General features: G+C 38.5%; 1 protein-coding gene across 1 annotated transcript in view; it reads right to left on the reverse strand.

The window, feature by feature from the left end:
* Nucleotides 1-23798, reverse strand: part of LOC119787635 (F-box-like/WD repeat-containing protein TBL1XR1) — a 62779-nt gene that overhangs the window by 15286 nt on the left and 23695 nt on the right. The window contains exon 2 of the mRNA XM_038291607.1: nucleotides 7665-7734. The gene's annotated coding sequence lies outside the window, so the exon portion shown is untranslated. The remainder of the gene's footprint in view (nucleotides 1-7664; nucleotides 7735-23798) is intronic.

A 23798-nucleotide genomic window follows, 5' to 3' on the forward strand; every position in this document is an offset into this window, starting at 1 on the left:
GCTTCCCCTATGAGAAAAAGGAGCAGCGCATGAACCGAACGCAACACACGCGAACCGAACCGAGACAGTTTTCATAAACCATGCCATCCCTAATAGATATATATATATAAATTATAAATAATGGCAAATATAAATTTTCCTCATTCCTCATTCTCTAGTTTTTTTCCCGCCTCGAGCTTCTTTTCCGAACATACGGCTTTAGCAGGGTTCCTACAGCATAAGGCAAGTTAGATTTAAGACTTTTTAATGCCCCTTGAAATAAAAATTTAAGACCAAATTCACAAGAAACACAAGAAAAACCCGCTTGCGACAACTTAACCCAAAGGTTTATTTTAACATAAACCACTGCACTAATGTTTCAAATGTTGAAAAGCTTCCCATACAGGAAGAAAGCTAAAAACACACAAATGACAGATATATTTTAACAATTATTTAACTGAATTCACAAACTTTGTTTTAGCAGGGAACAAAACAAATCAGTTTTAAATCCACAACATCACCAGTGCTAAGTCTTTTTTACAGCTATTTTTCTTTGTATGGTTTTCTTAGTATGTTTGATTTGGTGATAAGTGGAGGCGTTGCAGAGACAAGGGTGGAACTAAACTGAGAAATACCGGCTGTTTCTCTGTAACTCCATTTTGACGATTTGTGTTTCGTGCTTCGCAATTCGCATGTGCGACTCCACTGCCTTAATTCCCATCGTTCCGAGCTTGAAAGACTTCTTGTTCCCTGGTACTGGTTTTAGCCATGGAGAAAACTCTTGGCTGGAGACAATTCTGGTTACATTTACAGTTGCTCATATTTTTCAGACAAAAAGTTAATGGTGCATCTCCCAAATGTCCCGGCCGCAACAACGCTTTTATTGGTTTCGCTATCGGGACGGAAGCAATAATGGCGAGCCATTTATTTTTATTTTTTTATTTTAAAAAAAATTAATTAATTAATTTTAACATTTTATTTATATTACAAAAATAAATCGTAATAAAAATTATCCTATTTATGATGTTTTAAAAATTAAGACCTACGAAAGACTGATTTAAGACATTTTAATACCAATTAAGGCCTTAGTTTCTTTTTGAAGAATTCAATGCCTTTTAAGACTTTTTAAGGACCCGCGGGAACCCTGTTTACGATCAACCGGAAGCAGTTCCGTGCAAACATGTGGAACCAATTATGTCTGACGAAATTGTTTTTATTACCGTTATTTCATTTATTAAATGCCACGATAATCACATTTCATAAATTCTGATGCCAATTAAGGTCTTAATCTAAAAAATAATAATTGAATGACTTTTAGTGATTTTTAATGACCTGCGGAAACCCTTAGGTCACCCTTGGAAAACTTGCGTAACCCATCAAAACCTACAAAAAAGTCTTCGAGCCATGGTCCAACATTACACAGAATTCTGCATCTCTTTCACAGGATAATAAAGCAGCAGATGCTGATCTTTGATCTGTCTGTCAGGACAGTAGAGGAGAAAAAGGTTCCGCCTCTCTGACATGCTGGCTCTTTGTTTGCTGTAGCTGTCACCAAACGGGCTGCGTTCAGGACACAGAACAACGGCAGGCAGGCAGGCAAAACAAATACATGTAGAGAACATAGTAACATCAGCTGTCTGGATCCCGACCACATAAGGTTCAGCATGTTGTAGCATTCAACAAACGGAGCCAGACTGGAATATATTAAACACACAGAGGGACTGAAGTCGTTTCCTGTCCTTTTGATTCAAGGAGTAAAACAGAAAGCATCGTGCTTCCCAAATCCTTGTTTAACCAAATAGTGTGGCTGTAATGATGGATTCAAATGACCTCGCTTTTTTAAAAAGTCCGTAGTCACGTCATATGTTTATACCAAAAAGACCAAATCCAGTTAATTATCCTGAAATAAGGTTGTATTCTTCAAACATTTGTCCTGATGGGGTTTTGACGCCAGGCTCCTTTAGCTAACATAGACATGGCGCCATCTACTGGGAGCACACTGAACTAGCAGGAAGCCAGTAGTGGTCTAAATCCAGACAATGATGTAATGTCTTGCATAAAACCTACAGCTCAGGGGATACAGCTTAAAGCATTGCTAAAACAAGTAGCGCTATTAGCTACTGTAGGACATGTCCTCACATGTCAATCAACTGAGCTTTAGTGAATTCCAACAGTCAGACTGTTTTCCCAGAGCAACTCTAGTTTTGTCTTGCTTGGAATAAAAAAATTGTTTGTCTCTTTTTTACTCACGATCCTTGACTTTTCTCCCATTTTTTTCCACTCGCCTTCAGCACTTTGGCTTGTTGACCAGTTGTATAAATTTGCAGTGTCGTAATACCAGTCAGGTGATGTAGTTACAATAAATATGCACAGAATGGCTTTATTTACTGAAAAAAATTAGCAAAATAAAGCCTAAAAGACAAAAATAACAGACACTCTGCAAGCAGGACGCTGTGCATGTAAACAGAGTGAATTTCAAGTGTATAAATATAAAAAAATGCAAAATTTGCACCTATAAATGTGGCAGCTCAAGGTGTGTAATTTTAGCACATTTTGGATAAATTTGCAAATGTCTTGATGTGTCCTCAGATTCTTCCTTGAATGGATTTCCCAGTCTATCACCCGCATGTACAGCAGATTAAAAAAAATAAATAAAAATAATAGAAAATGCCTTTTTTAAGTTTCAAATTCAAAAAAATTTAACAAATAAATTTTTTCTAAGACATTTCAGGAGTTAATATTAAAGTGTAAGAAGAAACAGAGGTTAAACAAACAACAGGAGTTGGTCAGTGCTTTTTAAAAAACATTTTAATTTATCTTAGTAAAGAGTAAAAATTGAACAATAGTTTCTGAATGTATTCTGAAGATAATCTAAAATATTATTTCAACTTTGCACATGAGCTATAACAATAATACCACTACAAGCGGTTTGGATCCCTAAAGCGAACAAAGGGAATGAACTGAAAAACTATTAGAATCAGTTCTGCCCTGATGGACCAAACAGAACCATTTAAATGAGCGTTTAACATTTTCAATCAAAGTAGATAGAACCAGTAAATATCCTTAAATCCTAAACAATGCAACATTACACCAACAAACAGGCCTAAAACTAACCGACCACCACAGCAGCAGGATGGGGTTATTATTAGATCTGGGCTTTGTGTAGCCATCAAGCTGCTATTTTTAAAACCGCCATTTTTCTGTTTCTTGTCCTCGACCCAGTTAAAGCATCAGAGAGCGTTCAGTCAGCAGCGCCGTCTGTGGAGAAATGCTACTCTGTAAACAACGAGCTGTGTTTCCCTCTGCTGATGGCTGCTGTGGTGGCGCTGTGGAGCCGCTGTGCATCGTTTGGTGGATGGGAATCTCTGCCTGCCCCTCTCCTCCTCTTTCTCTGTTTCAGCTGCCAGCAGCAAACTGCTGCCTTTTAGTCAATCCAGCCCCACTGATCGAGCACCATAGAGGGGGAACAACGTGGACACGTTTTGGTCCAGGAAGCACACCGTCACAAACTTCCCCAGAGCAGGCTGTAAAGCCACACATACGTACAGAAGGGGGCTCGTCGATCCAATCAGTGGCTTTAATAAGGAGATTTTTCCAGACTGTGTTTATGGTACCATGTTACACAGAAGGTTTTCTAAGATACATAAGCATCAATTAGAACCTGACAGCATTATTGACCTACTTTGTGAATTTTGCCTCAATCCCAATGAGAGACAGCTTTCTCCAGTTATTCAAAGAGTTTCTGACTGAGAAGCAGCATTTATTCCCCTGTTTCTTCCTGCTCATTGGTGAAAGAAGACATCTTGTGAAGCTGTTTAAAGTCTAGAGTTGTGTAATAAACACGCAGCCACAAACTCCTCATTATGACCACTCTCCTCCAACAGAAAGCTCTCCACGCCGCAATAATTGTTCAGCAATGCTTTTACAATCCTGGCTCCTTTTTTTTTTTTTTTTTTTTACACAATGCATTTTACGAAGCAAAAAGCATTGAGAGTTCATATGTATGGCTGTCTGACGCTGCAGTTGACTTTAAATATCACATTACCTGAGAGGGAAACATGTGACTGGATGTATATTAAAAACAAAAAATTTAACCAAGTTACTTGCAGGGTCTGTAATTAATGAATCGCAGTGAAATCACATTTTAATCGAAAACCATATACCGGCAAAAATAAAGCAACCTTTAAAAATAGAAAAACCTGTGCGCTAGTTGCAGTGTTAGCTGCAGCCCTAATTGTTATTAAAAAAAATGTAAAGACCAAGTTTGTTTATAAGCTAATGTTTCTATCCATTGAATTAATACAGTAAGTTTATTTTCTTTTTTATATATTGTACATATTTGTGTTCTTTTAAAAATATTTTCAGTACACCTCAGTAGTTTTGAAAATTTTGTTTGAGCCCTGCACGTCCTTTATAAACCTTAATACCGCAGCATCCACAGGTGAATCAACGCTATTTAGTTTGAACTTCTTATCTTGTAATGATTGATTATAATATCAAGGCTACTTTAACAGACCAAAGGATGTATTCCATCCATCCATCCATCCATCCATCCATCCATCCATCCATCCATCCATCCATCCATCTCCCTTCCACTTATCCCAAGCGGGGTGGCGAGGGGTACTGGTGCCTATCTCCAGCTGTCTACGGGTGAGAGGAGGGGTCCACCCTGGACAGGTTGCCAGTCCATCGCAGGGCAACACAGAGACAAACAGGACAAACAACCATTCACACTCACACCTAAGAAGAATTTAGAGAAACCAATTAACAGTCATGTTTTTGGACTGTGGGAGGAAGCCGGAGTACCCGGAGAGAACCCACCAATGCTCAGGGAGAACATGCAAACTCCATTTAGAAAGCTCACAGCCCAGAAATCGAACCCGGAACCTTCTTGCTGCAAGGCAGCAGTGCTATCAATTGCAGCTCTGAGCAGCCCAGAAGAAAATATTAATTTATGCCAGAGGTCTTCAACGTTTCCAAGGCCAAGGACCCGCAAGCTGATGGCGAGATGGAAGATGGAGATGGACATGCTTGCAACAAACCGGCCACAACCAAACTTGCCTGCAAACCTTCCGCCAGAAAAATCCCGCCCCCTTGATCAACGACCAATCGCATTCACTTTATTCTCTCGTGTAAAGTCGGGCAGCACTCGAGAGAATCCGGAAATACAACCGTTGGAACAGTCGTTTCCCTACGAAAGATACTAGGAACTAAAAGATCGATATTCTATCAGGCAGCCAAAAATCACGTTATATTGCCAAATTATTTTTTTTCCCCCACACCCCTACTTATAAGCCACTTGCACTTGTATTATGTATTTGGTTTCAGACGGGACCCTCTGCATGCACATGCAAACGGAGTGAGAAGTGGGTAGGGCAAGGGACTTTGTTGTACTAAAACAACCTTCCATGTTTCCACCCATTTCCATTATAGAATACTGAGCTCCAAAAGTGTAATTCCCTCAGACGTCAGCACAAAGAGATTTTTCTCTAGCTATAAATCAGTGCTGCTGTGCCGCTGCTAAATTGGGGATATTTGTGTTAAATATAAGCTTGTTTCATTCCTAATAACTCAGAGCCACCTGGTTCGTCCTGCTGCATGAATTTAATGCAAAATTACATGAAATTACATGAATTTATTGCCCCAAACTTCTGTGATGCTGCTTGTGCATCAGATTTACAAGTGTACAAGAAACAGAAGATACAAAAGGTTCCCGCTACAGATTTTAGTATGTATATAAGAAAATGCAATTAATTGTCTTAATTTTTTAACGTCTTAAAATTGATTAATGAGTCTAAATTAACATCTTAAAGTCTCGGCTCCAATAATAAATCATTTAACTTGTGGTGGAGATGACTGAAGATCACCGGTTTCTCACAGCTGTCTCACTCAGAACATGTGGGCAGAAGAAACTGCGTTAATTGAACAGGTTTCACAGATTACAGCCTTTTTTTTCAAGTTATTTTCAACGGCTTCAGTGAAACAATCTGTTCGCTGCCTGCGAGAATCTATTCTCAGTAACAGGGTGTCAAAATGCAAGGGGTGTGAGCAGCAAACAAACAGAAAGCTGAGGGAAACCAGGTGACCATAAGCAGAGCTGCTGTGAGGCGCAGGTTTCATTTTGGGATACGGGGTTAGAGATGAAGTAATCTGAGTTGGCGTCCAATCAGCTGTCAGAGCTGCTAAACTAAATACAGATGAAAACAAGACGGAAATCTGAAAATTAAATGTGTGACTAATGCAAACAGAAAGGTGTAAATTAACCCTAAACATTGCCTCACTACTATCAATCATCATCATATCACCAACTTTAACTGTTGCTAAAATTTGCAATGAGATTCAAGATGGAGTAAAATTTAACGCCTCTAAAGGAAAAAGAGAAACCAATATCTATTTAACTTTCATGTCAGGGGTTTATGACAGCTTTTAGTGTTGACTGTGGTTCAAGTAAAAAAAAAAGCCAAATGATGAAAAAAGCCAGTATATAACACCCCAATGAGCGACGGACTCCTGCAACACTTCTGGTGCAAAGCAGCCAAAAATATAAAGATTACAACTTCAGGCTAAACTGCATGAATTATTTTTTACTTTTTTGATAAATCGATTAATTATCGGATAGCCAGAGGTTCCTTAAAGAAAACCTTTTGTGAAAATAAAACAGGTGAAACTAAAACTTTTCACTTGAGGAGGCTGGATAGAGCATATTGATGGACAAAATTATTATTTTTCTTTCTTAAATGCAAACTGTTTTTTTAGAAATTCTTATTTAAAAAAAAAATCTAAACTCTATTCTGAACTTTTTGACTCACCAGCCAAGTGGAGTTGAAGTTTATATAATTTAATGGCCAAAAAAACAAAATGTGTTCTCATATTTTTAAGGAACATATTATTTCACTAAGGCACTATGTTAAATGCAAACAAAATTACAGTAGAAGGTAATTTAGCTATATTAAGTTGTAATTGAGAATTTCGTAGAATTTCTACATTTCTACAGGTGCAAATGCAAAATACATTTATTTGATCAAGTGGCCCTACATGAAACCATTCATAAAACAGCAAACTATTTTCATTTCTTATATTGTCCATAAATACATGCGTAGCCTTTCTTCTTCAAATTAAAAGATGAAAGAATGTGACTGAAGCGTTACTGTGGTCCAAAACATTTACTCACCTTGCAGTGAATGGTACTTTGGCATTAACTCGCTAAATTAAATATTTAGTGGCATTTGGCGAGTGGAGAAAAAGTTTATCCCAAAACCTTTAATCGATTATGAAATATTTCAATGTTTTATATCTAAATTGCATTTTTCTTTAAATTAAAAATGTTCTTTGCTTGAAACAATTTTGGAACAAAACTCACGTCATAGACGTGCTAACATTTGGGGTGACAGCATCCAAAATCTGATTTTTACCTGGTGCATTCTGATTTCAGGGTTATCCTGCAGCAGTTTGTCAGTTACTTTTCACTCATTAAACAATTGTTATAGGAATAGGAAACAGGAAAATAGGAATGCCACCTAGATATCAACCTGAACCTGAACCAAGCACATTGAGCCAACAACCATGGTGCTTCCTGTCTGAGCAGCTCTGTTTACCATAAACTACTTAACAGCCGAGCCTCTGGAAGCACAGATTGACCTGCTGTAAACGGAGGTTTAACGGCCGAAGCTGCTAGGATCACTCACCCCAGCAGTAAGTCTGCAGACACCGCCGCTGTGTTCAGGCAGTCAGGACTTTAAACCATGGGTTCAGAACCTGCAGCAAACAGAATCAACCATTAGTTTGGTACAAATTAACAGACGACTATGGTGACGCCAGTTTATCGTGTATGTTTCTCATAGGTAGACAGATTTTTGGAGATTTAAAACCTTAACTTTAATCAACCTCTACACAATCTGGTATCGGCAGGTTGGAGATTTAGTAAAACTGAAGATCAGAAACTTGCTGATAGGAGGAAATTTAGAAAAAAGTTTCTTAGAGGTCAGGATTGAGAACGCTGCACAGAAGCTGACCTCTCTGTAGGACACATTTGAACTGATGATGAACCTTGCTTTGGTTTTTGGGAGCTTAAAGTGAAACACAGATAACTCTATTCCCTCCAAGTTTATTATCAGAACCTGTTCCTCTTCGATGTCTAGCAACTCTAGATCCATCTCCTTGACCGTGACATCTTGCAGACAAGCCATTGTTCGTTTTTTTTGGAGGTAAACACTCCCGCCGGCGCTGCCGAAGTTCTCGCGAGTTCTCGAATAGGCTCCCCCTTGCACTTTGGCGGGAAACTGCTCTGCATCCCTAGAAATTACAGACTGATGGTGCAGAACAGGGGTGGAACGGTTCACAAAATCCACGGTTCGGTTCGGTTCACGGTTTCGTGGTCACGATTTTCGATTCGGTAGCCTATATGTTGATTGTTAGGAAAATGTATTATGTCTTGTATAGTCAGGTTAAAACTGAAAGAAAAAAGCAGTCTGACATTTGATACATCATTGTGACAGTCGTAGGTTAAAAGTAGGTGAGATTCTGACATTGCAAGAGAGGAGACAGTGCTAGTTCCATGTGTTCCATGTGTTTAATTTATTTGGCAAACAATCTTTAAAAAAGAAGCATAGGTTCTATCAAAAACAGACTTAGGTCCCTTTGTTTGAAATTTAAAAATTTTAATTAAATATAAAAGCTGCGGGGTGTTGAAGTTTTCCTGTTGACTCTTTCCCTCTCCTCCTTGCGCTGCCAACTGTCTCACAGGGATGAAGTCTCCACAGGTTAGCATGACATGTTGGTCATGTTGCTGTTAGCATAAACAAAACGTGTTGCACAATGCTTGCACACTGTTGCACTTTTATCCACAACTTTCTTTCCGTCGTCATCGTAGGTCACTCTAAATGCAAAGTGGTCCCATACAGCAGACCTATAAAGTGCTGCTGGCGCGTCTTCCAACTCCTGTTCTTTCCCACTCGCCATACCCACACAATTCTCCACAACAACTGATTTTTTTCTGCTACACCCGGCTACGCTTCTTCTTATTATTATTTACTACTGGTGGTTGGCTTTGGTCGCAGCACTGCCACCTTCTGCTCTGGAGTGTAAACGCTTCGCCTATGAGAAAAAGGAGCAGCGCATGAACCGAACGCAACACACGCGAACCGAACCGAGACAGTCTAACCGAACGGTTCGGACGGTTTTCATAAACCATTCCATCCCTAGTGCAGAAGCATACCAGCAGAACTGGTTCACGACCAGACCCAAGCGACATTTGATGTGTGCGGTTGCAGAAGTCTAATCTGCCCTTTACTCGTGATGTATCCCAACAATCAGATAACTGACCTGTAACTTATGGCCCACATATGGCACACGCTGGCATGCGTTGGGATGTACTTAAATCAACGTACTTGCAGTATGTCAACACGTGCCAGCGTATTTCAGTTTGCTCAAACTGACCCATAACTTATCCAACGTATGCCAGCGTTATTGCTAGATTTTTCATACGTCAGACATATGCTGGCTAAATCATCAAGGTGTGACAGGGGCTTTAGAACAGTGTAACAGTAGGTTATAAACTGGACCATCAGCAGCCTTTGGGCCTGTGCAGACAACACTGCACAGCTAAACGTCATTAAATGGAAAACTCTGACCTGCTGAGGCAGTGACCTGCATGTTAAAACGCTTACAGGTCCAGCAGGCAGCCATACTGAACGGAGTGGCTTCATGTCTGATGTTCCTGACACAGATCATGGCTTCATCCTGAATTTATTCTCTCTGTATTTAAAGTGTGAAACCTGTCACTTCCAGAGAGCAGGAGGACGATGATGTCCAGTTAAACTCTGGTAAAAATCACAGCTTCAGAACGAAATGCATTAAATCTTTAAGCCGAGCTCTAAAACTCTGAACATGCTGATTTTTTCCAGCCTGTTATCCTTGACCCACATTCCCTGTGTGCAGTTTTCCTTTCACTCATTTTTTCCATTCATCTTTCCCCTCCTCAGGTTACTGGCAGGGCTGCAGAAAAAAAGCCACTCGGAGAGGAACTGGGTGTGGCTCCTAATGGTGCGTTTATATCTGCAGTGTACTTGGTGGAGGACACAGCCCAGCCTGCCAGAAACGAGGTTTATAATTAGTCTAAAGCTCTGAAATACTTGGATCCAACCAAGACACCTATGAGCTCAGTCCCTCATTGGCCAATGGGATCCCACTTATTTCAGGAAAATAAACGGTATGATATTAATTGTAACAAACCCACATCTAACCAGCTTTCTCTCTTGATCCTTTGGATGTTATCCACTCAACTCAATGTTTTATCATAAAAAAATAAAGAAATTGTTAGAACTGTAAATTTAGAATTATATGTTTATATTATTTTTTATATATATATATTTATTTTTTACTATTTTTAAAGGCTGCACTTTAAAAAAATTTTTAAATTGTCCAGAGAGCTGTTCCAAACCAAATTTCTTTTTGTTTTACACTTGTTTAACAAAATGAGAAATAAATCTAAGTCTAACAAATAGATTTGGTGTAGCTAGAACCGCTCCAACTGACCAACAGCATCAGCATGAAGGCAGTTATATGGTGATCGATGAAACGTATTTTGAAAATAATGACCTTTGTAAAACTCAATCTGATAAAAAGAAAAACAAAAATTAAATCTTAAAAAAAATATTGAGTAATATTGGAAAAAATATTGGAGCATGTCTGCGTTAACTGCGACACACAAGACGACCTGGTTTCTGAGTAGGGTTGTAAATAATAATAGTTTTGTAGTGAAGCATCGATCCAACAGCTGACGATCCGATGCATCGACAAGTCCGCAAGAGAATCGATTCATGTTTTTTTTTTTTTTCTCCGGTCTATTTTTATCCATTTGCCTCTGGGCGTAATTCTCCCTCCCGTGCTGCGGTGGCGCTAAACCTATTTTGCTCTCCTACCTCGCTTCCTGGTTATACTCTTACAGCAGTGTGTTGCAGTGAGCTTGACACAGACATTTTTAAATTATGCTCAATATTGAAGCGTGGTCTGTGCTACACGCTGTGGGTCTAGATACGGCCGAGGCGGCGAGGAGGTGGGGGCGAGTTTAGTCCGACGACGGAGGGACATGAGGGCCAAAAAGAGCAGAGATCCAGGTGGAAAAAGGGTCCCAGCGTTCTCGCGCACCTCGCTTCTCTAGGGGATCAAACTTCAAGAGTTGTTTTCCGCAGTTTCGGTCATAAAACAAAACAAGCTGGCCTCCTGTCTGCAGCACTGTCTGCTGTCAGCTACAATTTGGGAGAGGAGCAGCGGAGCGTCTGTGGAGGGGGCGGGGACGTCTGGAGCAGAGGTATTGCATTGCACTGATTTTGTGCAGTATTTTTTGATGCAACTTTTCTACTTCTGTTATTTGCTGTTGTTTCTCAAAAGAAAAATGCATAACGATATTACAGCATTCCATGATTTATTTCTTGATTTATTATTATTATTATTATTGATTTATTTCCAATTTGAAACATTGTCTAGACTGTAAGGTGTTAAAAAAAAAAAAAAAAAAATTAATCGAATCGTATCGTGGTGTATTCTTGAGTATCGGAAATAATCGAATCGTTGGGTTAGGAAATCGATACTGAATCGAATCGCCATGATGGATGTGTTTTACACCTCTATTTCTGAGCATAAACCAGGCTTTAGCCAACAGTTTAGTTCATGATCGACTCTCAAACCTTTTTGTGGATCACAAGATGAAAAGTTTAAGAACCTCAGTTTCAGAAAACGGGCCGCTGAACTGATCTGGTCTACAGAACGTAAACACGTCTAGAAGGGTGTTAAAACCTGGACTGTTACAAATAAAGCTTAATCACAGCATCATTAAAATAAATATTTCTATCATTAAGAATGTTTGGAGGAATTATGTTCAGCTCCTGATTTTCTATGCATAATAAATACTCAGTCTGATATGTGTTCACCCATATCAGCTCAATCCCAAGGTTTACTGGTCACGGATTGGCTGCTTATGGCTGAGTGATATACCAGATCTATTCGATTTATGATACTTGGTGCCACCGCCACCCCCTTATAATGAGCTATTTTATAATAAATCCTGTAATCCCTCAGCCCTAGAGAAGCTTGGACAGATGTCGGCCTGGATGAAAGCTCTCAGGTTGGTAGTATTTAAAGTGTTCTGGTGTACTGCAGGCTTCTGCTACATGTAACTGATGGCAGCACTTTGTCACAGGAAAATAAAGGCCCCCACACCTTCAGAATAAAGACTTTGGTAAAACATGTAAAGCACCTGATACAGCAGACTGAATGTTTGCTCGGTTATTCTAATTATAAACCGAGTTTAAAATGAATGATAAATATCAAGCTTCGTCCTTCAGACTCCACTGCTGGTAATTTTCTGGCCCTTATAGTTAAATTAGAACTAAAACTACAGACAAACAAAAGCTCATTGTTTCTGATAAAGGTAGCACTGTAGTATTTATCAAATGTTGATGTTGAACATTGTTTTCACCGAATAATTGGTCCACTTTAACCCATTTAGGCCGGGAAAGCATTACCGCATTTCTACCATTCAAGCCGGGGGTGCTGTTGCGTCATTCTACCATTGACGCCGGGAGAGCATATAAGTCAAGCAAGAAGAAAGAAGTTTTTTTCAAGCAAACATGGAGGAGTTTGACAGAGAAGAGTTGTCGGAAGGCAGTGATTTTGAGGAGTGTGTCGGCTTTGATGACGGTATAGATGAAAATGATGACTTTGAACGCGCTGAACCAATCGAACTACCACCGCAATGCACGGAGTGTTTTCAACCGCACACCTGGAGTGAAAGTTGATTTGCCTGCAGACGCCACACCGCTGCAGGCATTTGAGCATATTTTTAATGAAGAACTTTGGATGCATCTAGTTACCGAGACGAATAGGTACAGTGACCAAACAAACCAAACTCCAACAAGAGCAAAGATGGCAAAGTGGTCACCCGTGACTGTGACGGAGATGAAGACATTTATTGGGCTGTGTATGTAAACCTCTCTTCAGGACGCAGTTCCCCCAAAATATGTCCCGGGACAGATTTGTGGCCATCTGGAGGTAGGTTGTATGCAATTTATAACACAGACATATGCATTATTATGCATAATAATACTGTTAATAAGTAATCATCAGATAGTTATTTATGTAATGTTTGTTCTTTATTTTGAAAACGTTTTATATTGCACATTCTCAATGAAGACATGATCACATATGGAAAAAATAAAAGGTTGAATTTTTTTTTTTTTGATTACTGCTTTTCACATTTTTTTTTTGGAAGAATTTCAAAGATAAAATATATTTTGAGTTCTATCTGCTACAGAAGCTGAGATATCAATAATTTAGGCGTTGACACAGTTGCTGAATTTACAGAAAAACTTCAGGTTTTAGGGGTATTTTTTAAAATCGGCCATAGGTTTTTAAGGTGTTTTTTCCAGGCGTTTTAGGCCTAAATGGGTTAAAGAATCAAAACAGTCATTCTTACAGTATTTTCATTTCTGCTGTCCAAACAGGAGGACACAGTAATGAGTGTCCAGAGGTTTCCTGGAAATTCTGTTCATTTTTGTCCGTTTTTTTCTCCTCGGTCAGGGGGCTGTATCCTGCTAAACCAATCAGAGGAAACCAGTCGAGGCTACAGCAGGGTGGAGTTATCGTGTTGGTCAGACTCCCACAGCAGCTCAGCTCAGACATAAACATGTGCTCTAAAACTACCCAAACCTTTCTTTATGCTGCAGGCTGCTCTAAAGCAGGAGGAGGAATTCCATGTAGAAGATGTTCTGAATAAGACTGATACTGCAACAAAGGGTTTCCTGAACATTTCAGCATGTGGACCTAAAAATGGCAACATAAAGAGACAACCCCTTAAAAACAGATTGAATTTCCTCACTCTATCTTTATTTATGAATATAAACAGAAACAATTATGCTGGTTTTTAAATACCTTTATTTCTTATTTTATATATTTATTAAATACATTATTCTATTTTTTTATTTTATTCTATTTCTTATTTGATTCATTATATTAAATGAGAAAAATCAAAAAAACAGTATGCGGCCGTTTTCTGAACGTCTACCCTAATCACTATATAGGGCATAAAATTAGCGGTTATGCCATTTTAGATGAGTGACTGAACGTCTAGTGGATGAAAAAGTAGTGGACTCCAACAATGCATCTTCAAAAGCAGTGATCATCCATGGTCACTTAATGAGCAGATATATCCCAGATTGCTTTGCGAGAGCTCTCCTTGCAAAGCACCATGGGATTGGTTGTGGCGGCGACAAAGACGCAAAGACGGTTGGTCACATGAGTTACGTGACCAACGGGGAGCGAAAAGGTGATCATCTGTCCAAATGGTCAGTTAACGGAGTTCACTATAAAGTCCACTATATAGTCCAGGGTTTATAGAGGAATGAGCAACTCTAATTTAATGCTTTTAAATGCTCTTAAAACATTATTTAATGTCATCAACAAGTACACATGACTCTCATATACATATATATATATATGTGACCCTGCCTATGAAAACCCAGCTAAAGTCATTTTTTGGTGAATCTCAACTTAATGTATAAAACCATTCTACACAATGTTAAGAATGTTTTCTGAAAAATTCAGATTGATATCTCTAAAATTCACAGAGTAGGGCCATATCAAAGATTGTGCTGCATACGGGTTCAGAAAAACTGACTTTTGAGAAATTCCAATGTAAAGATTTGGAACTCAAAATTCTAAACTAAAAATACTTTCAACACTGATGCATCTTGGAATCACAATTATCCTGGCAGTGTGTCATACACCAAATTCAAGTTTAGATTCTGCTTTTTCAAGTAATATCCAACAGATGTATATAAAAATGTTCATGTTTAATAAAAATGGATCTATTTAGTATGATGATCATGGCGAAAAAGCATACAAATTACACTAAATGAATGTCTAGGTGGTACCAGATGAAGCTGATTATGTAAGCAGTTGCATAACACAATACCATGATGTTACTATCAGATCATGTAGTCATGTTATTTCATTATTATTATTATTATTATTATTAGTAGTAGTAGTAGTAGTAGTAGTTTGCTGATCTTTGCTGTGCTATTCCCACACTTGAAGGGTTGTATTAAGCTGAACATTAAACTGGATTCCACTCAATGACCAAACTGTTGTTTCATTTTTCCCTTTTTTATTCTTCTTCTTGTGTTGTTTACAGGTTTACAGAATAATTTAATTAAGCAGGTGAAAAACCTTTGAAAGAAATGAAACCAAACCAAGCATTTACCATATAGCAAATTGTAATAGTTCTGAGAAATGCAACATTAAATATATTTATGAAAATAGACTATGTTTTTAACTTTAAATTAAGACCATTTAGTTTTTAATTATCATAAAAAATGCATCAAAAAACGTATTAACGCATTTTAACCGAAGCAGATTTATGGAGGTTATTTAACTCCATAGATTACATGAATTCTTAAATAGCAATAATAAATAACCAGTGAGTGATTTTTAGTTTGTTTTAAATATGCATAACATAGACTATGAAATTTCATTTTAACTGTTAGAAGTCTATTTTAATCACACACAGAAGAAAGATGCAAAAATTACCCCGTGCAACAGTTTCACAAACACATTAATTTGGATTGTTCAACCGCAATGTTAAATCACTGAAAAAAAAAGTTACACCAGAATTTTTTCCAACCAAATAAAGCAAGCAAGCAAGACTTACAAGCCAAAATTTTCATGACGTACCGTGTGAGTATTTATAAGCTTAAAACTACAAACAAACATTTCCCGCACGTCTCAACGCCTCATCAGCGCGGCGCATAAATTCTTTTCACAACAGAAATGCAAGCTTACCGGCTGTCTGTTCAGTCCTTTGCTTCCTTAATACACATTTTGCACAGCTTCTTCCACTGCCCGAGTAAACAGGGGCTTTTTATTTTCATGCTGCGATCCTCTGCTTGAACTAGGAAGTTTGTCTCACCTTTTGATTGACTGATTGATTGCACACAGGTAAACTGCGCGCTCACGCTTAAACAGCTGATGTAAACAAAAGGGGCGTTCGCCGCAACAGTAGTAGTCGTAGTAGTAGTAGTAGTAATTTAATAGTATCACATAATGTCACTTTGCATTTTGCTCAAGTCATGGAGAGTCATAAGATGGGGTCAGGGGAAACAACGAGCAGAGGAATGGAAGCAGGGAGTAGACAGTGACTGAAACCAAACTAGCGAACTGATTTGACTAACTTGAGGAGTTTTACCACACAAGTTTGTACACTTTTTAATGATAGAAAACACAAGTCTTTCAATAGAAATGCAGTGCCTAAACCAAACCACACCCAATTTAACCGTTGTTTGTACACATAAAATAATCCCAAAGATCATAGAAAAAGCAGCGCGAATGCATCAAACTTCCGGAAATTTTTAGCAAAAACAACACGATGTAAGGTTTATAAAATCACAAAATACGCTATTTATCATGTTAGAAATTGACTTTTAAACAAGCCATCCATAAACCTCAGTACTTAATCTATCATTTACAGCAATAATCTCATATAGCACAATTTTGACATTTTTATCGATATGACAGCTTTGACGACCTTTATTGAATAATTAGACGTTGCGACTTTAGCCGGGTTCTCATGGGCGGGGTCACATATATATATATATTAGGGATGGGACGATTTATGAAAACCGTCCGAACCGTTCGGTTCGACTGTCTCGGTTCGGTTCGTGTGTGTTCAGTTCGGTTCATGCGCTGCTCCTTTTTCTCATAGAGGAAGCGATTACACTCCAGAGCAGAAGGTGGTGGTACTGCGACCAAAGCCAACCGCCAGTAGTAAACAAGAAGAAGAAGAAGCGAAGCAGATTAGCTGGGTGCAGCAGAAAAAAATCTGTTGTGGAGAATTGTGTGGGTATGGCGAGTGGGAAAGAACAGGAGTTGGAAGACGCGCCAGCAGCACTTTATAGGTCTGCTGTATGGGAGCGCTTTGCATTTAGAGTGACCTACGATGACGGCGGAAAGAAAGTTGTGGATAAAAGTGCAACAGTGTGCAAGCATTGTGCAACACGTTTTGTTTATGCTAACAGCAACATGTCATGCTAACCCTGAAACCCCTTATACTCCGTCAGCAACCCCTGCTGCGCTCCAGACCGGCTGCTCAAAGCAAAGCCTACAGCCTCCACTGTGGCTTCGTCTGCTCCCCTCTGAGTTCCTTGGAGATGGAAGAGAGCATGTAACCTGACAACAGCCAGATGCAGGCGGAACGAGACATGAGCGAGACATGCATCTGGCTGTTGTCAGGTTAGAGAGCATGCGCCAGATGATTAAATTCAAAGCAGCAAAACATACGGAAATGATCCAGGGTTTCCGCGGATCATTTAAAATAATTACAATCCATTATTTTTTGGGGGATTTTTTCATTAATTTCATAATTTTTTATGGAATTTCGGTGTAACAATCAACATGTATCGAATCGAACCGAAAACCGTGACCAGAAACCGTGAATCGAACCCAACCGTGGATTTTGTGAACCGTTCCACCCCTAATATATATATATATATATATATATACATACATATATATATATATATATATATATACATACATATAAATATGTATATACATACATATATATATATATATATATATATATATACATATATAAATATGTATATACATACATATATATATATATATATATATATATATACATATATAAATATGTATATACATACATACATATATATATATATATATATACATATATAAATATGTATATACATACATACATATATATATATATATATATATATATATATATATATATATATATATATATATATATATATATATATATATATATATATATATATAGTGAACCCTCGTTTATTGCTGGGTTTACGTTCCAAAAAGAACCCACAATAGGTGAAATCTGTGAAGTAGAAACCTTTATTTTTGCATTTCCCGAATTTCTCGTTTTCCAGCAAATTTTGTTGAAATTTGTAGTTTCCCATTCTCTAGCTTTTGCTCCACCTCGAGCCTCTTTTCCGAGCATACGGCTTTAAGATCAACCAGAACCAGTTATATCTGACAAAATTGTTTTTATAAATGTATGTACCTTTTTTAAAATAAAGCATTTAAATGCTATGATAATCACATTTAATGAATTTTAACACCAATTAAGGCTTTAATTTGAAAAATAATAATTTATTGACCTGCAGAAACCCTGTAGTCTCCGCTCTATATAGTGATTGAGGGATTTAGGGGTTAGGGCGGATGTTCGACAGCCTGTTTATTTTTCACCCGACAGCCAGTAGGGGGCGATGAACCATCCGTGTTAATCAATGGAGAGGGTTTGGATGTGACTGAACACTTTGATTATCTTGGAGTGGTCTTTGATTCAAAACTAAAATTTCAATCAGCATGTAAAGCAAATCTCAAGTATAATGAGGCTTAATCTATCAAACTTTAAACATAAAATCATCTCTAACTTTAGAATCAGCAAAACCTTATATGCTTGGCATCATATTTAGCCATATAAACTACTGCCATACCACATGGTCTCACACTACAAAGGCCATTCTGAAACCCCTCAAGCCTCTTCAAGAAAACTCTAAAAATCCTACACAAAAAGCCTTTTTGTTGTCATAACTGTAACAGTTTAAATCCAAGGTTTTAGAATTTGATCGTTATGAGATATTTATGGATTTGTTTTTAAGTTTTAAATGAACTTGCTTCTTTAATAAGCAGAAAAACATTAATGGAATAAAAATCTGAGCTTTAATCAGAGGAGACTGTAATGTTGAGTGGCGAAGGACCACATGGCTGCATCCATCAGAGGAATGTAACACACTGCCAGCTCAGGGGAATGGTGGCCTAGTGGTTAGAGCATTGCATTTAAATCCCGTAGGTTCTGAGTTCAAGTCCCTCTCACACCCACTTTGGGTCCCCGAGTAAGACCCTTAACCCCAGACTGCTCCCCGGGCTCCATAAAAATGCCAGCCCACAGCTCCCCACAGGGATAAGTTAAAAGCAGAGAGTGAATTTCGTTGCTTTGTACTTGTGACAATGTAATGACAATAAAGTTGAATTCTATTCTATGTTAGGAGCTGTGTTATTATAGGTTATAGGTCAACGTTGGTTGAAAACTAACCAGACGTGTCCACAGTCCTGCTCACCTAATCTTATTTTCATTTTGTTATTTGTGTCTTTTCTGTTTGTGTCTATTCTCTTCTCTCCTGTAGCGTCTAGTTTGATGTTTACTATTTTTACCTGCCTTAGGACAGCCGATGCAAAGTAGCTGACATCTTCATGAATGCAGGCATGGTCCTAATTCAAATAAACAAACATCAAATATGCATAGCACAAACAATATATATATAAATATGGATAAGCAGACCCAAATATATCAAATATTTCAAATTTAAAGCTTTTAAAGAAGCATGATGTTGACAAAGAGTTTAACCTACAGGGTAAAAGGTGGCTTAGAAATAGAACCTAGAAGTGTTTTATATGAATTCTGATTAATGAAATAGTTTTGTTCCCATAGAATTTCCTCATAAAAATTTTTAAATTAACGTACATTACTAGGGATGCTCAGGTACAACTTTTTCCATTTCCAATACAATGACGATATATCGGCTTTTAGAATTGGCCCATAATGACATAGATCTGATGTTAGCACTCTAGTGTATCAGCTATGAGGAGACTTCTAAGGGGCAGATTAGACTTCTATTCGAGAACTTCGGCAGATGCTCACGAGAACTTCGTTTTGGCAGAGACCTTAGCATCTTTATATAATTTGTCTGAGGCATCGTACAAGTGGTTGTACTTCCAAACCTCCACGATTACCCTTTCGTCATAGTTGTCAATTGTAGTAATCCTCTGTTTTTAAAAAAAATTTCGGGCCCCAGCAACATATCGACAAGAACGACCACACAGACATTCAGAAAGACATACCAAGGACCTATCAAAGCTGCTTTTTGTCTGTGCACTTCCGCTTGAGGTCTGCGCGGGTTTGCGACCGTCCGACGGGTAGGCAGGATTTTGTTTTGCGTAGAGACAGAGTTGACGGAGGCTATGCGTCAGAAGCATAAATTGGCCTTCACAGTTAAACCATCTTTTGACAAACTGATCAGATTTTTTCAGCTTTATTCTTGGCAAAAATATTTCATTAAAAGTTTGTTTTGAATTAAAAAAATAAAACCTGTCAAACTTAACTGCGCTCTTTTCCCTCCCCTTTTAGCCTTTGCTACTCTGATCTCACCGGAAAACTGAATGTGATTTAAGAAAATATAAATAAATCGTCACCTAAAGCATAGTGGCTGACCTTGTCGACATCATCTGCTTTTTTTTTTTTATATACAGATAATTTATGTATTTAATTCATGTCATGATACAAACATTTCCCTTTATTTTTATGAACAATGAAGGAACAGGAAGAATACAGAGGATCTTTTATTACTTGTCCCTTTTCAAACATCTTTTAACTGCATCATGTTCTCCATAACCACAGACCTTCTACTTACTTTCCTTGTTCTCATCTAAAAACTTTGAGGTCCTCTCCTTTAGTTATGCGCTCAGGCCTTTAGCTTAACTGTTTAGCATGGCGCTCTTTTCTTTGTGTTCAGTGTGGCTGTCAGATAAAAAGCATTCCAAGAACTCAACATTTTTGACAGTATGGAAGGACTGTGTGTTGCTGGAAATCTCTCTCCACCTACTGAGCAGTTAGGCTAAACATGGGCATCAAGCTGTCATCAAAAGTCAGCGTTTGTTGGAAAATTGACGGCTGAATTGAAGGTGAATCTCAGCAGAGAGAGAAGTCCCCCCCCCCACCCCCGCAGTAGCGTGGTATAGCCTCAGAGGACAAAACCAAGCTTTAGAAACATCTGTTCTAAGTAACACTGAATCACAGGTTAGCTTTAGCACCACTGGTTCCTAGACATACCTAAAAGCTGCCTGTAAATGACAGCTAGCTTGCTTTTTACCGCTCCAAGCTAAATAGATCAAACTAGCTGATCATATTCAGCAGATTACAGCTGTTTAAACCTCTGGGCCATTTCCCCTGCCTGTAGATCTCATTTTAATTAATCCACTGGTATAAAAAAAAAAAAAAAAAAAGTGTACTATCTCGAAACAAAAAAAAAATTTTCAGAATTTTAATTTTTAGGTTGGCGAGAAAGAAAAAAAATCTAAAAAAAAAGATGCTAAAGCTAAAATAAATAAATAAAACAAAGGAAATGTTTCCTCTATTTAGGACTGTTACCACTATGGGATCCCAAACATTTCCCTCCTAACATCCAAATTTCTTTTAACATCCCCCAAACTTTAGACTGAACCCTATAGGTCTGACTAATAACAGCATCGATCTAAAGCAGAGGTCACAGATTAGCGCCCCGCGGTCCAGATCCTGTACCACCTGCTGGTTAATCTGGACCCAACCGGATTTAAAACATTGATAAATTACTACATGTTGTCCGTCGAAAGTGTTTAACTTCACCTGCGTCGCTTCTCCTGTTAATATGGTAAACAGGATAAGTATACAACTTATCCAATGAGCTGCTGTCAGTCTGGGTTGTTGCTGCTAGCTACTTTAGACTAGGGTTGTCAAAAGTATCGATACTCAAAAAAGTATCGATACTGAAACGTTGTATCTGGATACAATACTCGTTTTTTAAAGCACCTAAGCAGTCATTCATCTAAAGTGCAGAGTAGAGGACAATGCACTTTCAGAACACTGTGTGATTGAATAATTCTGTGCACTGTTTCAGACTTTTTTTTGTAAGAGGTGCCATAATTATGTGTGCAAAGCATAGCCAAGGAAGGAACACTTAATTTTAGTTTTGTAAGTTTTTATCAAGCTTGCTTAATATTGTGCACAGCAAAAAACCTCAAAATATTGTTCTTATTGTTTATTGTATCGATTAATTGTATTTTATTTATTAATGAAAATATTTCTGTTGAATTTTGGAGTCTTTGTTTTTAATTGTGGTATCGAAAATGGTATCGAGTATCGAAAACCCTCTCTTTTCCAACTCTTCCTTCTTCCTCTCCTCTCTCCTGCTCTCTGTGTCAGATGTTCAGTTATTCCTCTGCCTCCTTTAGTGATAATGGGATGTGTAATAAGTGTAGTATTTTTGTAGCTTTGGAGGCGAGGGTGTCAGAGTTAGAATCCAGGCTTCAGGCTGTTGAACATCCAGGAGTTAAAGTAGGCCCCCCACGTAGCTCTCCTCCAAAAGTGCCTGAGCAGCCAGGCGATTGGGTAACTGTACGCAGAAAGCGTAGTCGTGGATCTCTGCCCACTGGTCACCACCAACCCGTTCACGTTTCTAACCGGTTTTCCCCACTCAGTGACACACCCACTGAGAAGCCCACTCTGGTGATTGGCAGCTCCATAGTCAGAAACGTGGCATTAGAGACACCAGGGACCATAGTCAAATGTTTGCCGGGGGCCAGAACGGGCGACATCAAATCCTACCTGAAACTACTGGCTAAGGATAAGGTTAAATACAGTAAGATTGTTATTCACGCTGGTGGTAATGACACCCGGTTACGCCGATCGGAGGTCACTAAAATTAGTGTTGCTTCGGTGTGTAAGTTTGCCAAAAAAATGTCGGACTCCGTAATTTTCTCTGGTCCCCTCCCTGATCTGACCAGTGATGACATGTTTAGCCGCATGTCGTCATTCAACCGCTGGTTGTCTAGGTGGTGTCCTGAAAACAACGTGGGCTACATTAATAATTGGCAATCCTTTTGGGGAAAGCCTGGTCTGATTCGGAGAGACGGCATCCATCCCACTTTGGATGGTGCAGCTCTTCTTTCTAGGAATCTGGCCACATTTATTAGTCCTCCAAAACCCTGACCACCCAGGGTGCAGACCAGGAAGCAGAGTTGTAGTTTAACACACATCTCTGCAGCTTCTCTACTGTTACCCACTCTTTACTCCATCCAGACAGTGTCTTGCCCACGACCAAAATCTAATAAATTAGCAAAGATTCCCAAAGGAGTAAATCATGATAATCTAATTAAAATCAAAATAACTCCAATTGGGGAAAAAGTTAAAACAATTAAATGCGGTCTGTTTAACATAAGATCGCTTTCCTCTAAAAGTCTGCTAGTTAATGACTTGATTTGTGATAATCACATTGACTTGTTTTGCCTTACAGAAACCTGGCTGCAGCAAGAGGATTATGTGAGCATAAACGAGGCAACTCCTTCAAGCCATTTAAATTTTCACATACCCAGAAGTTCTGGGCGAGGAGGAGGAGTAGCAACAATCTTCCAGTCTGACTTACTGATTACTCCCAAAACAGTTAATACCTACAACTCTTTTGAACATTTAACCCTTAATTTCCCTCATCCAAATTTCAAGGCAAGAAAACCTCTTCTTTTTGTAACTTTGTATCGTCCGCCAGGTCCTTACTCTGAATTTTTAGATGAGTTTTCAGAGTTCCTTTCTGATTTGGTATTAAATACTGACAGGGTCATCATAGTGGGAGATTTTAACATCCATGCTGACATTGAAGGCGATAGCTTAAGAGCAGCCTTTAATGCTATCTTAGACACTATTGGCTTTGTTCAAAATGTGAATAGTCCCACACATTCTCATCTTCATACTTTGGATCTTGTGCTGACATATGGCATAGAATGTGAAGAAATAACAGTATTTCCTCACAACCCTGTCCTCTCTGACCACTTTCTAATAACCTTCAGGATTACTTTAACAGAGTTCTCCTCCCCCAAAAGAAGGTTCAATTTTAGTAGATCTTTATCAGATAGTGCAGTTATAAATTTTAAAGAATCGGCTTCACTTTCTCTCTCCTCTGTGTCGCTGAGCAGTG

The sequence above is a fragment of the Cyprinodon tularosa genome, unplaced genomic scaffold, assembly GCF_016077235.1.
Source record: "Cyprinodon tularosa strain WSP-4 unplaced genomic scaffold, ASM1607723v1 ctg30, whole genome shotgun sequence".
Classification (NCBI taxonomy): Eukaryota; Metazoa; Chordata; class Actinopteri; order Cyprinodontiformes; family Cyprinodontidae; genus Cyprinodon; species Cyprinodon tularosa.